This window comes from Empidonax traillii, unplaced genomic scaffold (assembly GCF_003031625.1).
Source record: "Empidonax traillii isolate 1590-97213 ecotype Southwest subspecies unplaced genomic scaffold, ASM303162v1 scaffold94:size1391941, whole genome shotgun sequence".
Lineage (NCBI taxonomy): Eukaryota > Metazoa > Chordata > Aves > Passeriformes > Tyrannidae > Empidonax > Empidonax traillii.
The window spans coordinates 791,417-807,079 of record NW_020955287.1 but is presented as its reverse complement, the minus strand read 5'-3'; the positions used below and the strand labels follow the sequence as shown (position 1 = coordinate 807,079).

Here is a 15,663-nt window from a genome sequence, read left to right as displayed (position 1 = left end):
CCCCCCCCCCCCCCCAACAAAAAGGCTAATGTTGCTTCCTCCTAGCACCTGGCGAAGCAAAATCCAAGAGGTTTCCCCCTCTTCCAGACTTATACCATATTCCAGATGTTGCCAAGCAAAACGTTCCTGCAGGCAGGTTTTGGGAACCCACAAGCGCCACTCAGAACCTGGGCTGTGGCCATGACCCCCTTGCTCCGCTCAGGGCTGCCCTTGCCCCAGGGATACAACAGGTCATAAAGCAGGAATAGATCTTCAGCCTTCTGGGTACGCTGGCTATTTAAATGCAACGAGAAACTATGTGAGCCCAATATTGTGTACTGAGACAAGCCTCCCCCCTTTTAGAAGTCAGGAAAAAAAAAAGACGTGTGAGAATCTCAGTTGGAAGCACAAATCTATCCCAATCATTACAAAGATCTGCATTCTTCTTCCCATTTGTTTTAAACCCTTTGAGAGGACAAATAAACAAACAAACATTCACCCTCCAAGTGCATAAAACATATATTTAGCTAGTTGCTTAGGTATTTGCAAAGCCTCTAAGTAAAACAGCAGAAGAAAATTGTTACAGCTTCAAAAGGACTGTCATTAAATAATGAAATTGACCTCCTTGTGGATACATAAATAAAAAGTGGAAGCACAAATCAGCCCTCTCCGGTAAAGGCTGTTCAATCATTATGGATTTCAAGATTTTTTTAAGAACTTGGACCTTTTAAATGCTTGAAGCAAAAATAAAATCATTATTTACAGTCCACACAGTTACTAAAATGCAGTCAATGGAAATGAAAGCACAGATGCTGAACACAAACATGTAATATATATTGCCTATTAGGAAGCACAAGTACAGTACCTCTCAGATTCTTTTTAACCTATTTGAAATGCAGTCATGATTAAAGGATGCAGCTAAGAGTTTGTGAAGCCTTACTGCAAAGTTGTTTAGAACTCCAGAACACCTGAAAAACAAAAAGGGAGGAAAAAAATTAGAATGACTCATGGCAGCATACAGTTTATAACAAGCCAACAAAACCTGCCTGTGGAAACCTGGTCTAGGGTGAAAACTGAACACGGGTAGGGAAAGGAGGGCCAACCACTTAAAAAGCATTTTTTTCTTTATAGGAGTACTTGGTTAAAAGTGCTTGGTTGCTTCTCCATATTGTACGAGAAGTACAAGCTTATCACAGAATTTTGAAATTTTTGGCACTGAAGTTGTGATGACAGATTAGGAATTTAGCACATTAATATAAGAAAATTAACTGTTGCAGAAACATTTTTAAAAAGATTATAAAGTAGAAGTAATTATTTTACTATTTATTTAAAAAGAAACAAACTAACTGGGTGAGGAGTTATCTACCTTGGAGATTAGTGCTAAAAATTAAATCTGAATTGGCTGTTTGTTCTTCTATCTGACTTCCCATAAAAGTATTGAAGTGAAAACATATCTAGTAGAAATTGCAGTTTTTAAAAGAAAATACACCAGAAATACCCCAAGAAATGGCAAAAGTGGTAAGGCAGGCAGAAAAGTCATGCCTAAATTACCTAGGCCTGTACAGAACAGTAGTTAACACCAAAAATAGGTTTAAATTAGGTTATCACTGACGGGACTTCACCAAAACTTTCTTAGGCAGACAAACTGATTTGGTTTCTCAATAGAAACAGACCATATTTTGACAAAAGATTTAAAGGAATTTTTTCTGTTGCTCACAAATGGGATTTTAAGGGTTTACTGCTGGGACTACAACCACAGGCCCACTGTCAAAACCAGAACGCAGCTGTACACCTAAAATTCAAACTCCAGGTTTTAAAATTAAAGGCCTTTAAGCTTCCTCCCCCTAGTCACATTTTCAAAAATCAGTCTAATTCGGGAGAGCAGCTATAACCTCTGGCTCAGGCAAGGTTTCGGGTAGGACTGTGGTGTTCTGAAGAAAGACGCTAAACAGCTCTATCGCCAGGGACCACCGATGCTGCCCCGCCCTGTGCACCCCTCTCTAACAGTGAACCCATCACAGATGGCCAACAAGGTTAACACTCGCACCTCCCCACCGAACTGTAGGGCTCTGCAGAGCCTCCAGTGATTGCAGAATGTCGGTAATCCAATTCCAACAGCTCCTGGCTCTGAAATTGGTATTTTTCAGACACGTGCTGAACATTTCACCTGCTAGTAATGACATTTTTGTATTTTCTTCTAATTACACTCAAAGCTAAGACCTTTGGCCCTAGGCCACAGACCTCTATTCAGGCTGCACACATTCTCTTAAAGGCCCTGATCCTTTGTTGTCACTCTCAGTCTTTCATCTATTATTTACATCCATTGAGAAGAGAGATACTCTACCATTTGTGAAGCTTTAAAGCTTCTAATCATCTTAATTTCTTCGCCTTTCAACCAGTGCTTCCCCTTACGGACCAATGCCAACAGTGTGACAAAATAATTTTTCAAGCCAAGATCCTCCTGGACCCTTCCCAAACCTTGACACACACTGGGCTGTAAGTGCCTTTTGTCCTTTGCCGGCTGCTTTTGCAAACACAGACCTTTGCTCAGCTTGGGGGTGGGGGGTAAGGACCTGCTTGTCAGTGGATTCGAGGGAGTTTTCTTAGGGTTTATGTGCGGGCTTTTTTACACCACTTTCGTTCTGCTGAAAGGTCTAACTCAATTAGTCCAGCTAAATTAGAGATGCAGTGAATCTTACCTCCTTTAAAAACATTAAGTACCTTCTGAAATAGCTACGAATTTTAAGTTTACTTTTTTTTTTTCCAAAAGCTAAACTGCTGATATGCTGCTTTGGTTTTATACTGTTACATGCCCATTCAGAACTGACAGATGGTCACATAATATTTAAAACACAAAAAATATCACTAACCCTTTTCCTGATTATTTTGTCCTAACCTTACAATATAATGCAATAAAAACCCAATTTTCTTCATCTGATATTCAGATCATCTTGTTCTGATCCTTTCTTAATTACAAATGAAGTAGGAAACAAACCAACAAGATTTTTGTCAAGATGCAGAAGTTCTCTTCAGAATTTGTCAGCCACCAATCTTCATTTCCAAGACCTGTGGGATCTGCTAACATGTGATCCATCTTGGCTCATCCTTCCACTACCGTCTGGCTTACTTTTGATTTCTAACAGTGCTTCCTTGTTGTCTGTCCCCTCTGAAGAGCCCCAACCCCCTTGCCTTTTCTTATTTTCACCATTTGCTTCAGCTAGCAGTTCACTTGAGACTCATCCATCTTACAATGCCTAAAGTGACAGATGCTCTCAGGAAGGACCATACTGTTGAGTGAACAAAAGATAACATCACCTCTAGGAACTCGGGGAGAAATACAACTTCAACCCTAAGACCCGGCTATCCTGGCAGACACAGCACCATAAACCTCTCCCAAGGAGGGGGGGGGGACAACAAAACACCAAAAACCAAACAAAAACCCCAACAGAAACAAACAAACAAAAACCCACAAAACCAAACCAAACCAACAACTGTGGAGAAAACAAATTAGACAAAATTAAAGGCCAAAAAGAGTATCTTTTCTGGCCTAAGCTGCAGTCAGTGGTGTTTATGGCCTTTTTAATTTTCCTTTTTTTTTTTTTTTTTCCTAATACCCCATGGAAGAATTTTGTAGAATTTACCTGTGATAAAATCAAGAGGCTCAGAGAGAATGGAGAAATTTCACACAAGAACAATTTTGGGATCCTACAGACTTGAATGGAGGAAGAAGGCACTTTAGAACAGTTTCAGCAGAAGGTCACACAAGTCCTTCAACAAAACACAGACGTTACCTTGTTAAAATCTCCACATCCTACAGACCAGCTGTTGCTCAGTTAAATTCCACAGGAATTCAGAATCGTTATGCAAGTGCGTGCCCTTGACAAATGCATATTGTAATCAGAGTAAGATTACTTTAATGTCACAGCTGCTTGATAAATCTGCAATCTGCAGGTAACAGTCCCTCAGTGTTTTGACATTTGAGCACACACCACTTAGAAAAAAATTAAATTTGAATGATAGATTTTTCCAGCCAACACCCACATATCCATCTACAGAACGATGTCTGTTTCTAAATGAAAATCTGCCCTCTACGCCTAAAAAGATTGAACTAAGATTGCTGACTTGAAATATGCCCAGAAATTCTCTATACAATTGGTAGAATGGGACTTGTTGAAGTGAGAAGAGTCCTGGTTGTTGCTAGAAAGCTCTTACTTAACAAAGGAAATGTCATATTAACTTCTCCAGTGACATACTAGCAAAAGTGACACCACAAATACCGAGAATCCCTTCTCTGTAGTGACATGCAAAGAATTCCCTTGTGTCTCAGTAAAGCTTTAAACAGCACCTCATGTTCAGTTTTCAAACACTACAGGAAATAACCATCCTTAATAACCACCATTACAGTACATGAGATTGACAGCATGTGACATAAAAGCTAGAGTTGTAAAACAAAGACCAAGAGAGGGGGCCGTTAACCAAACATCATCTGTTCAGTGTAAAGTCAGGGAAAGATCACAACATGGACTTCTTAAGCCTTATTTATTGATTGTATTTAGCCATATTTATTAATTTGTGATGTGTTACAATTTTAGGTTCCCATTCTGATGTAGATTCTTTCTATTAAGCTCTCATAGCACAGAAACATCAAACCATCAGATTAAATACAGAAGTAAGGTAAAATACATCATTTTTAAATATAGGCAATTTTCCCACAGTATGCCACACCGTACCATTTCAGACATCCAATATATGGAAATTAAACTAACAACCAGTTTGGTCCTTCCTGAAGAGAATCCCAATTCTGGACCTCACACCACCTTTGGAGTTCCTCTCTGAGCCACTGAGTGATCTGATACTGAAATCTTTGATAAAATACCATTCCATTGGGGAAAACACAAATAGGAAACTCTACAGAAGACCTTTGCTGGTACACAATTGAAAGAGTTATATGCAAAACTCGGTTTTCCACCTCACATGCCATCTTGCTCAGTCACACATCACTCTGGAATTCCAGTACTCAGCAAATGGCAGAGTCCAAGGCATACTGCAACTACTAAGAAGAAAAGCAATGAGAAAACTGAGTTTGGGAGATGTATAGGCTCATTCTGCCACGGTATCTGAATCCAATTTTTGCCACGAACTCTACTGTACTTTGAGTGTCATCATGTTCAGAAAAACTTCCTGAAACTCCTTCCAACCCAAACAAATCAAAGTAGGAAATAAAGTCTGCACTTCACATCCTCACAGGAAAAAGTCTTGAAAATATATAATGCTTTCATTCAAAATACTTGAAGATCTTGGCATCAGATATGGATAGAAAAAGTAGTAAACTGTATCCTGCCTTATAAAATCTGTACTCTGCACTCAAATAGGCTTCTTATCACATATCCAGCCATGGATGTACATGGCTGGATCTCCAAATATTTATCACAGCAGAGAGAAGTGTTTATAGTTAATATGCAATCTGTCTTCTGCATGCTGCTGCTTTTAAATAAGACAAAATGAGAGGTAAAAGGTCAAAACTACTAGAAAGAGCCATAAATAAAAATTCTGACATTACAACCATTTTGCTAGAAGAGATGAGGTGTAAAATAGGTTATTGGAGTCAAACTCCCTATGGAATGGGGCAGGCTAAGGGTACTCATCTAAACAGCAGTGAACAGTAACACAACTGTTGGTGTTAATGTGTTTAGTAACTCCAGAAGTCTTTGAAAATCTCTCACTTAATAAAAGTAACATTTTTCAGTTAAGCTGAACATTTTCACATGCGTGTGTACGAAATCAGTTCTCATTCAATGCAATTTTATCATGGAAAAACTGAAATACTGCTATTAAACTTACAGGTAACTTCTGTCATTACCATTAAGTTATTGACACTGAAACATGACCTTGAAATGACAGCTTCATTAATGCAACTTTTACCAGGGAAGGTTTCAAAAAGCCCCGATTAAATTAACTACTTTTAAACACAATAGGATCAATATGTATGCAGAGAATGTACACCCCCATGGCAAGTTCTGTTTGCTTGATTGATCAAAAACAAAAAAATCCTGTGGCTTTCCAGATCTCAGCTGGTGCCAGAAATCCACATAGAAAAAAAAAAAATCCATCTAAATGAAACTCTGAAAAGGTTTACCCTTCACCAGTCTATTTGCACTTCAAAAACTCTTTAAGTCCTTCAGCTAAACCCCAGGGTTGAACCATTTCAAAAATGAGAGGGGGATGGCAATGATTTATCTTCCTTCTGTGCTCTGGACAGAGCTGTAAAATCTGCCTGCTGGTGTGCCTGTGTGCTGCAGGCTTCTTTTCAGGAACCTTGGAAATTTGCCGGCTTTAGAAGTAACTCTGCCCAATTCCTTACCTCCCTTCATCTTCTTCAGTCAGATGCAAGTACCATCCACAGAGCAAGATTTTGATTTTTGTGGACTGGCATGCAAGGTGATGAAGTTGAATCAGCAAAATGGCCAAGCATCTGAAATCAGCATTTTAAAGGAAAATATGGCAAATCTTGTTCATACCTGTAAGGATCAGCTGTTGCCTTAGTGATTTTGTGCTGAGGAAACACTTGTTTAAACCATCGAATTTAAGCCTCTCCCTTATATTTACTAGTATCAAACACATTTTTAGCAATAAGCCCAAAATAATTTTCTGTTTGTAGATAATCAATGTGTTAGGTCACCCAGGCTGCAATTTCCAGTCCTCTGTACTTCAAGATACATTACCAATAGAAGGAAAATGGAGATTTCATGGGTCACAAACTTCTGGGTCACAAGGACCTTCAGTCCTGCTGTCTGCCTAGTAAAACTCAATCAATATACTCTTGCTTTATATGTCCACTATTAAAATCCCTGCACCTGAATTTCAAAATGATCTTTTCTGAAGTAAAACCAGCAATTTTATTGACATTCTTGGACAGAATTTAATGCTTTGATATTCAGCTAATATGTTAAAAACATAAACACGCGTATACAAATTAAACATACACCTCCTCCAAACAGCACAGATAAATCCTCAGCACCAACATCCCAGAGCAGCACAAAGTGAGCATTGAAACATGCTTATGTACTTCAATTTTTCTAAAGCTTTCTTCTACTCTTAAGATTCAACCCTATAAACTATGTATCAGTGACACAACTCTTATCAGTTTAAATTCTTCAGACTTGGGTAAACAGATAGGCTTGCTCTCAAGGTAAATAAGAGTAAGAATCATATTATCTATTTTTGCAAGGAAAGGGCCCATTTATTTCCAAAGTCCTATTCAGATTTTGCTTTTATCATAGATCTGGTATCTTCCATTCTAAAACAACAGAAATGGAAGAAAAATCTTTTATGAAAATATAAAAATATGGCCATCCTGCCACTGTAGATTGAGTCTTAATTAGACTACTTTGCAGCTTTAAAAACATTGACATTGTGCTTGTTTTTGTGCAAGCCAAATACTGACCCTAACAAAACTGCAGGACTAATCTTAAAAAAAAAAAAAAAAAAGCCCTAATCACTCCATTAATCCCCACTCAAATCCACAAGGATACTTCAGTAAGAGGTTGTGGATATAAGAAGGAATGGCATCTTACTCAGCATCTGACATGTTACTCACTTAACTCCTCAGAGTCTGAAATTCTCCTCTGCTTCAGAAAGAGAGATGTTTTGAGTACATAGCCTCTTTTGTATATACACTTTTCATAATAAAAAACCTCCTCCAGTATAACTTGTGTTTTTTTGCAAAAATTGTAATAGGCTATTTATTTGACTGTGTCCTTCACTGGCTCGAATTTATAAGACTGTGCTGAGGGCATTTATAAACTTGCATCTACTCGTGGTGTGTTTGCAAAAATTCATTATTCCAACTGCAGCCTCATCAGCAAAACACTTCAACTTCCCTATGTATGCCAACATTTGCTATTTTAATAGTAAGAATTTTCATGACGGTGGAGGTTTGTCTCTTTTGTACAACATCCACTATTACCAAGAACAAGCTTTGTGTATCATTTATTGTAACAAATAAGTTTTGTGTATTTGTGTAGCCATCTATTTTGTCCATGCTTATTTACAATTCCTGAGAAAACCCCAAATGGACACTGTGATAATAGGATTTGGTACTTCCAGTTAAAGCAAAATGAGTATCACCACACCACAGCCAGGCAAACCAACTTCAGAAACTGAAGTCCAAGCAGAGAAGAGAAAAATTCCATAAAACCACAAAAAAAAAAACCCCAAACCCCCTACAAAACCCCAAACAAACAAAACAAAAAAACTCCACAAAAATCTGGAAAAACAAAACACAAACAAGAAATACCCTGTGGATTCATTAGCAACCAGGGTGGCAGGCTTTCCACTAATTGCCTTTAAAAGCCCATGACTACCTGCAGAGCCTGGGAGTGCAAATCACATTAGTGGAGCCACCAGATGACCAAAGAAAGCACTGGAGGCCTGGTGAAACCAGTAAACAAAAGGCAGCATTCCAGCTGAATGCCGCTGCTAGAGTCAGCATTGTAAGATTCTTAGATCTGATAACCCAAAAACCAGATCAGCTGCAGGCAACAAAAGAGTAAAATGAGAAACAAAGGGGTCATTTTGACACATGAAGAAATCATTTCCATTAAACCATCTCGAGTTTACTGTGTAGTTATAAAATATGCTCCTACTTGAAGTGACATTTGAAGCAATGAAGCTGTGACAGTGCAGTGTCTTGGAAAAGCTCCTGAAATAACACATCCCGGAACGCCATATAATTTTAAGAGGCAAACTGGCCTCTTTGTCTTTGAATCTTTCTGACATTTTAAAGGTCTGATAATGATTTTTACATGTTGTACAGATTTCAGTTAGATGACTTAAACACGTATTGCTAGGTTTGACAAAAAAGAGGTTCATTAGTTTTATCTGTATTTAAAAGTCTCATACGCACATACCGTAAAATTCTTATGTAATTACACAAAAAGGTTGCCTTCTCTCCATAGTCACCATCTCCTCCCACACGTCTCACACTTAATATGGAAAAGAAAGAATCATATTATATTCCTTATTGGATGCTTAAAACAGGATTTTTTTTTTTCCCTGAAACAACTCTAGGCATACTATAATCAAGAGGACCAAACTGCAAAACTCAGACACAAAAGTCCATAAGAATATGCAGACACTACAGAGAGAGAAGTCAAAACTTTCCAGGTTAAAACTGGAAAATCTGCTACGATTTTGTCTTAGACAATTAGGAATTCTATACATTCAAAGCCAAAACAGGTCTTTTTCTTTCTTCACAGGACAGCAAATTGACCTGCTGTGAAATATCCATGAGTTAGAACGCTGTGGCACACAGGGAATATTTCAGCTTGCTAGCTGTGCTCCCTGCCTCTCCTGTTGCTAGCACACAACACAGAAACCTGACACACAATGAGGAAATAGGCCTTCATGTAACACATTTCTTCCCTGGTTTTTGCACACATACAGCAACTAAACCTGCTAGCTTCAGCAAGGATGGGATTTCACATATGAAGCATATGCATCCAGAGCTGACTCTTCTCAGTGACAAATGCAGAGAAAATACACCCAGAAAAACAACTCCGCAGTCTGATGGGGACAGCATAAAAGGACAAACCACAGCCGTGTCCAAATACAAATTTACAGTATACACTGATCTCAAAATCTTGCTAAAAAGTTTTGCAAACATCTTCTTCTACTCGGTGACCTTTTAAAATACAAAGCCATTAAACACATCTGAAAGGGGAAAGACGTAATGCAGACCTCTCTTTATAGACCAGGGACATCTCCAAGGACGTCTGCACCAATATATTCACATCAGAGCCCCAAAAGTTCACTGATATAGAGTAGATTCTGTGCACATGTGGTTTTCCCCTGGTTCCAAACCAGCATGCTTTGGAATACCACTATGGTATCCATACTGCTCCTAGTATTTTTGCTGCATACATGTCCAGGGGTACAAAGGTGGATGGAGAGAAGATAGAGTAGAAGCCTCTCTCTATTACTGTTCTTTTAAAGATAACTTCTTATCCAAAACAGCACTCAGGCATAAACACACCTTCCTAAACTCACAGAAGAAAAATGCAATGAAAGGTGTGAAGAACAGAATCAAGAAGGAAGGAGATTTCAAAAAGAAATATGACTTGTGGCCAAAATGTGCACACAGAAATGCTGTGTAAATCTTCATGGAGGGGAAGCACAAGATACTGTTGAACATCAGGCTCATCTTGAATCCCTGTACTGAGGAAATTCAGCCTGTCACCATTCAGAGAAACTCTTAAATGTTTGTATTTGTAGCAATTTGCCACCCCGAACAGAAAGATGGATGCAGCTAGTAATCACATACAATGATCCACTTCAATGCAGTTGGCTTTTACACAGCACAGAGAAAACAACATGGTTGTGAGTCATGAACAGTTAGATTATGGTTAGAGATTTTTCACAGTATCTTTCTAACAAAAATGTCAGAGTACTCTAAATAAAGAAGCTGATCAGCTCAGAATATTGAAAAAATCTTTAAATATTTAATCCAAGCAGACCTTGTTTTTCAGTTACAAAGGGCTTTTCCAAGCAAGGCTATTTCCAGTTTTTTTGCCTGGGTTCCCTCATCACTACAATATTTCAGCGAAACAGAAACTCTTCCAGGGCTTCCTGCTTAACAGCTGTTGCTTGTGCAGAAAGACATAGCTTGGCCTGGCCTTCTCAAAAATGCTTTTCTCTCTTTGAGGAATTCTAGTTATTTTTACAAAGGGGCAAGCACAAGTCTTCCCTTCGCTGGGATTGCCACGGACCCAGATCTATGCAGTTGACTGAACACTTGGGAGGAGGAGGAAAATGGTTTCTTGTTCATAAGGACATTCAGCAGAGCTGACAGAAAGTCCCTAGAAAGAAGACCCCCACATACACTGGAAAACTGATGGGCTCCTCATAGACCTGATAGGAAAATCACAAACAGATACAGGCATCTTCACTACTCATGCTGATCTATAATGTCTGTGACTGCAGTTTGAGCCTACATCTCCTGTCATATCAAAACCGCATTTGTTGAAAAGCTCTCTATATCAAGACTTCCACAATGCCCACAGAGTTCCCTGAAGTGATGTACTTGAGCAAAATTTTGGATCACAAATATCTGACATTAGAATAGTTATCCCAGTAGAGTAGAAATCATACAGAAATTATGCCTAATCCAGACACCACTTGCCATGCTGAAAGTCCATGAATATTTACAAAAGTGGATATTGAAGCATTTCACCTCAAGGCTGGTGGAGAAACCAAGCTGCTTTTCTGAACAATTAAAAAGAAATCTAGCATAGAGAAAGACAAATTAAAGCCTTGGAATTGGGAAATAATACTGCTCAGGATTCACAAGGATAAGACAGTTGCTAGTACTTTTACTCTGTTCTTCCTGGTCTCCAGTGCTCTGGCATGAAGGAAAAAAAATGGCCAAGGGAAGAAAAGGCCTTTCAACAATAAGAATTTCACAAGAAAGGTAAACAGAAAGAGAATACCTTGTCCTCTCTCACACACACTGAAGTAGAGAGATCTCATGAAGACTCAGGAATAAGGAAAAGATCATTCTACTCTTGAAGTGCAGGAGGGGACAACTGATAGAAACACTGGAGCTCTCTCTGCTTGTGATTACAAACCTGAGAGACTCTGATAAAGGTGGATGAAGGAGGATAATAGCATTTTCTTCTCACGACATCATAACCAACTTATACTGGGCTACTCCAAACAGACCTGACTTTCCTGTAAACTGGTATGGGCCTCTGTTTTTGTCAGGGCTTCTTTAGAAACTACAGCATAAACTCAAAAACCCATACAGAAAGATCCTGGAAAAGGCATTCATATTCCCAGCAGCTGATTAGAGCATGACAATCAGGAGTGTATACCAAAACATATATTAAAATAATACAGGTCTTTAAAGTCTGCCTCCCTCTTCTTTCAAGGGAAAAGTCTCCATTTCTGCTAAATGTATTTGTTTTCAAGGCCATACCCATACACTGATCTATAAAGAAAACATCATGCTTTGACAGAGTAAGAATCTTTCCACAAAATGCAAAAGGCTGACATTTTTTTTGTTCCTTGCTTAGGTCTATTGTTATTGTACAGACATTTTCAGAGGGCAGGTTGTGTAAAAACTAAATGGGCAGAAAAAATACCAGCTTCAATGTCCCTAACATGACAGCAAGCAGTACTTCCCCACCATATGCTACATGCTTCTGGTGCCTTTCAGAAAGCCTTTTTAGCTCATGCTGAGAACAGACTCCTGCTGCAGATCTGAATGCCGAGGACTGAAAGTACTGCACAAATGAGAGATGGAGTTGGGGAAAATGAGTGGCTGAATATAGAAAGAAACAGGAAATCAATTCTCAGAGATGCTATCTTTGCTTCAGTGCTTCTGTTTCACCTCCTCCTCCCACACTTGCTCTCTGCCCCTTGCCAGCTTTCTATTGTACCAGCTCTTTTCCTAGCTACCCGCTAGTGAAGGAAGGAAAATTTACCGAGATCATCTTTCCTCTGCTGTTGTGGTATGTCTCTGTCTTAAGGGTAGTGTCTGGTTTATCCTGGCCCAGGTTGGACTGTCATCTAAAAACACAGCAATTCTTTTTTTTCAGCCTTTTCTGCTTCCCCAAGTATTGACTCAAATCCCATCTAATGACAGGGTTTGAGAGAAATACATTTTTCTCACGGAAACTCTGAAAGCAACAGAAAGATGAAAATTACAGTGTGTGAAGAATAAACAGACATATTTTTTTAAAAAGCAAGGGCCAGCTGGATAACAATTTCAGATAAGATTTAAGTAAACATATGTGGGAGGTAGCAGGAAAGGCAGTTGGTTCCTCATGCTCAGACGCACACAGGTAATGACCTCTGTCTCTTGCTCTCCCAGAGCTAACAATGCCGGTTATTGCACTCCTCCAGTGAGCTCTGGAAAGGATCCAGTGCACTACTGATTACATTTCATCCACAGTTAGTTTAACCTTTGAAACATGACAGTCAGTGGCAGGGAACAGGCCAGCACATAAGGTCAGCTCAACCTTGTTGGTCCCAGCATTCTCTCAGTGTTTGCATAGAAAACAACCTGGTGATCAAGGATTCCTCCCCTGTAAATACGAAAGACTCAACAGGAACAGTGCCAAAATGCTGATTTTATTGCAAGGTGTCATTCACAGCCATTAATCTGTCACGACAGAAAATTATAGGTTCTCCTTTTTCAAAAAAATAAAATAGTATTAGACGGAAATTGTGGCATTTAGGAAATGTGACTGATCTACTGTCAGGTATAAGGCAACTGTTGCACCCTACTCCTCCAAGAATATAGAAATAAAAAAATACCAAAGAGAAAATAAGTACGCTCTGAAATAACAGTGAGACAAGGAGGTCACCAAATGTAACAAGAACACTTTGTGCTAAAAGGAAAGCTAAAAAAAAAAAAAAAAAAATTACTGTTAAGTTGCCCATTTTTCTCAAGTTACTTCCTTTCCAGAACAGCCTCTTTCAAAGCTCACATTTATCTGTTGTACACCCAATTTTAAAGTGAAAAAAATAGCATCTTTTACCCTGAATTTCTACACAAAAATACAGGACTGAAAAAGATCAGATACCTTATCACTTTCTAAATATTATTTTTAAGTTTTAACAAAGCCCTTAGTCCCAGGAAAACATATGCAAAAGGAGAACAACAAAGATATTCCTGGCTTCAAAAAGCCTCTAGTTAGTTATTTAGAACTTCTCACATTTTCCTTATGGTCAGATTAAAAGCATTTTGAAGGTATTAAAATGGGGAAGAAAAATCAATTTTCCTTAGGAACTACTGCCCTCTAACATAATAGCAGCAATGAGAATCTTTTTTAGAGGTGCTTAAGTATCCCTTGGAGCATGTGCACTTGGATTTTTCATTATTTGTGTAAGTGTTTGTGTGGACAGCTCAGGGAGCACAGGCTTTTCAAGAGCCAGTAAGAGGTGAAAAAAAGGTCACTTCAGCAGAATTCATTTTCTCTTAAAATCTCAGAGAAATGCTTCTAAAAAATGGCAACAACAAGCTCATCACCTTTTCCTCTCACTATTAGCATTTCCTAAGGTTCTCTGAGTTATAATACAGCAATATCTTTGGTTACACCTTATCACCTTTTTCATCCTCCTCTAAAATTAATTTTAATACAAATGCTGATAACAGACCTCTTAAGAGCAGGAGTTGGACTAGACCTTCCAACAGCACCTCAGCACTGCCATGAGCAATCCACTAGCCCATGATCTGCATCTGCTGCTGCTCGGGAGTGAAAGTCTCCTCCCACTTCCATTCACCACTGCAAATCCCCGCATTAGGCACAAACTAGAAACCTTGCCTCTGGTTTTTCCTGGAGGCAAACCCAGGGTCCTTCAAAAGAGGCGGAAAGCAATGTGAGCTTGCATAAAGGAACAAATGTGCATCAAGGTTTACTGAAGGAACGTCAATTCTTGTATTTAGAGTGGAAAGAGGATGCTGCTTTAAAAGCTCACAAATAAAACAGACCCTTGGGAAAATCCAACATCTTCTTGCTCTACACTTGCTCACTCCCAACCCTTCGCACCTCCCCGCTCACTTGAGTCTCTAAAATGGTCAAACATCTGCACCAAAGCATGAACATAAAGATCAATATACGTTTGTTATGGTTTGTGTTGCCTTGGAGTTGAAAGCATTTATATTAGGAAAGACAATACCCTGACCTACAGATTGGCTCCTTTCTAAAGTATCCACGTAAGACAACATGCTTCACAGGGGAATACAGTTACCCTTTGTAGAAGCAGGTCCTGGAATACACGGGGTAACAGAAAAATCCAAATCCGGAAAGTGGGAGCACAGAGCAGAGACGTTTGAGTGGCTCTGCCCGACAGCAGCAAGGTCAGGTCACAGTCAGGGTGGAAATAAAGCTCACCCAGAGCAGACCTGGTGCCTGCACAGCAATTGGCCGCCTCTGGCTTGCAGAAGGTCCTCCGCCCTGGCTCAGGAGCTGGCTGAGGTGGCTCCATACAGCCATGCTTTCACTCCTGCAGCCAAAATGCCTCATCAGATGCAAAAGCACCATGCTCCAGGGAGCTGAGACCCAGCAGGGCTCACTGCCATGGAGCTGCCCTAAATCAAGGACAGATGCATCTGCCCTATTAGGCACCGCTGGCTGATTGGGTCCTGGGGCTAACATCTCAATAACAAGGGAACATAAGGGGCAGATAATGGAGAGAAACAACCCCCAGGGTTGTTTTTGGGGTTTTTTTGTTTGATTGTTTGTTTGGTTTTTTTGAGGGCCCTGAAAGAAAAGATAAAGAGCTTAGGTCCAATGCTATAAAGACAAGAAAATGCTGGCAGAGGGATGAAAGAAGAAAGGTAACACAGTCAAGGTGACAGGCTCAGAAAACAATTTTCACACAGATCAGGCATAAGTTTGCCCAGTCCAGTGAATGCAGTCCTGATGTGCTGAAAATGAAAGGTGAAAGCTTGGATAACGGTATTTCCCTCTCCAAACTAAAGAGTAACACTGCTACAGAGACCTTAGAGAGGACACAGCCCTGGCCGGGGCAGTGGGTGGGCACAGGAATGGGTCCAGCTGACAGTGTGGCCCAGGCACAGTAGCAGAGAAAGGACATAGGAGGGAGGACCAGGAGCTAAACATCCTGGAGGAGATGCCAGAGAGAGAGGCCACGATATCAGCTCCAGCCCAGGGAGAC

At 39.7% G+C, this 15,663-nt stretch overlaps 1 protein-coding gene across 10 annotated transcripts in view; it reads right to left on the bottom strand.

The window, feature by feature from the left end:
- The window catches only part of GREB1L (GREB1 like retinoic acid receptor coactivator), a 139,438-nt gene that overhangs the window by 79,452 nt on the left and 44,323 nt on the right, over positions 1 to 15,663 (bottom strand). For all 10 annotated transcript variants that reach the window (XM_027881749.1, XM_027881752.1, XM_027881751.1 and 7 more), the window contains exon 2: positions 845 to 947. The gene's annotated coding sequence lies outside the window, so the exon portion shown is untranslated. The remainder of the gene's footprint in view (positions 1 to 844; positions 948 to 15,663) is intronic.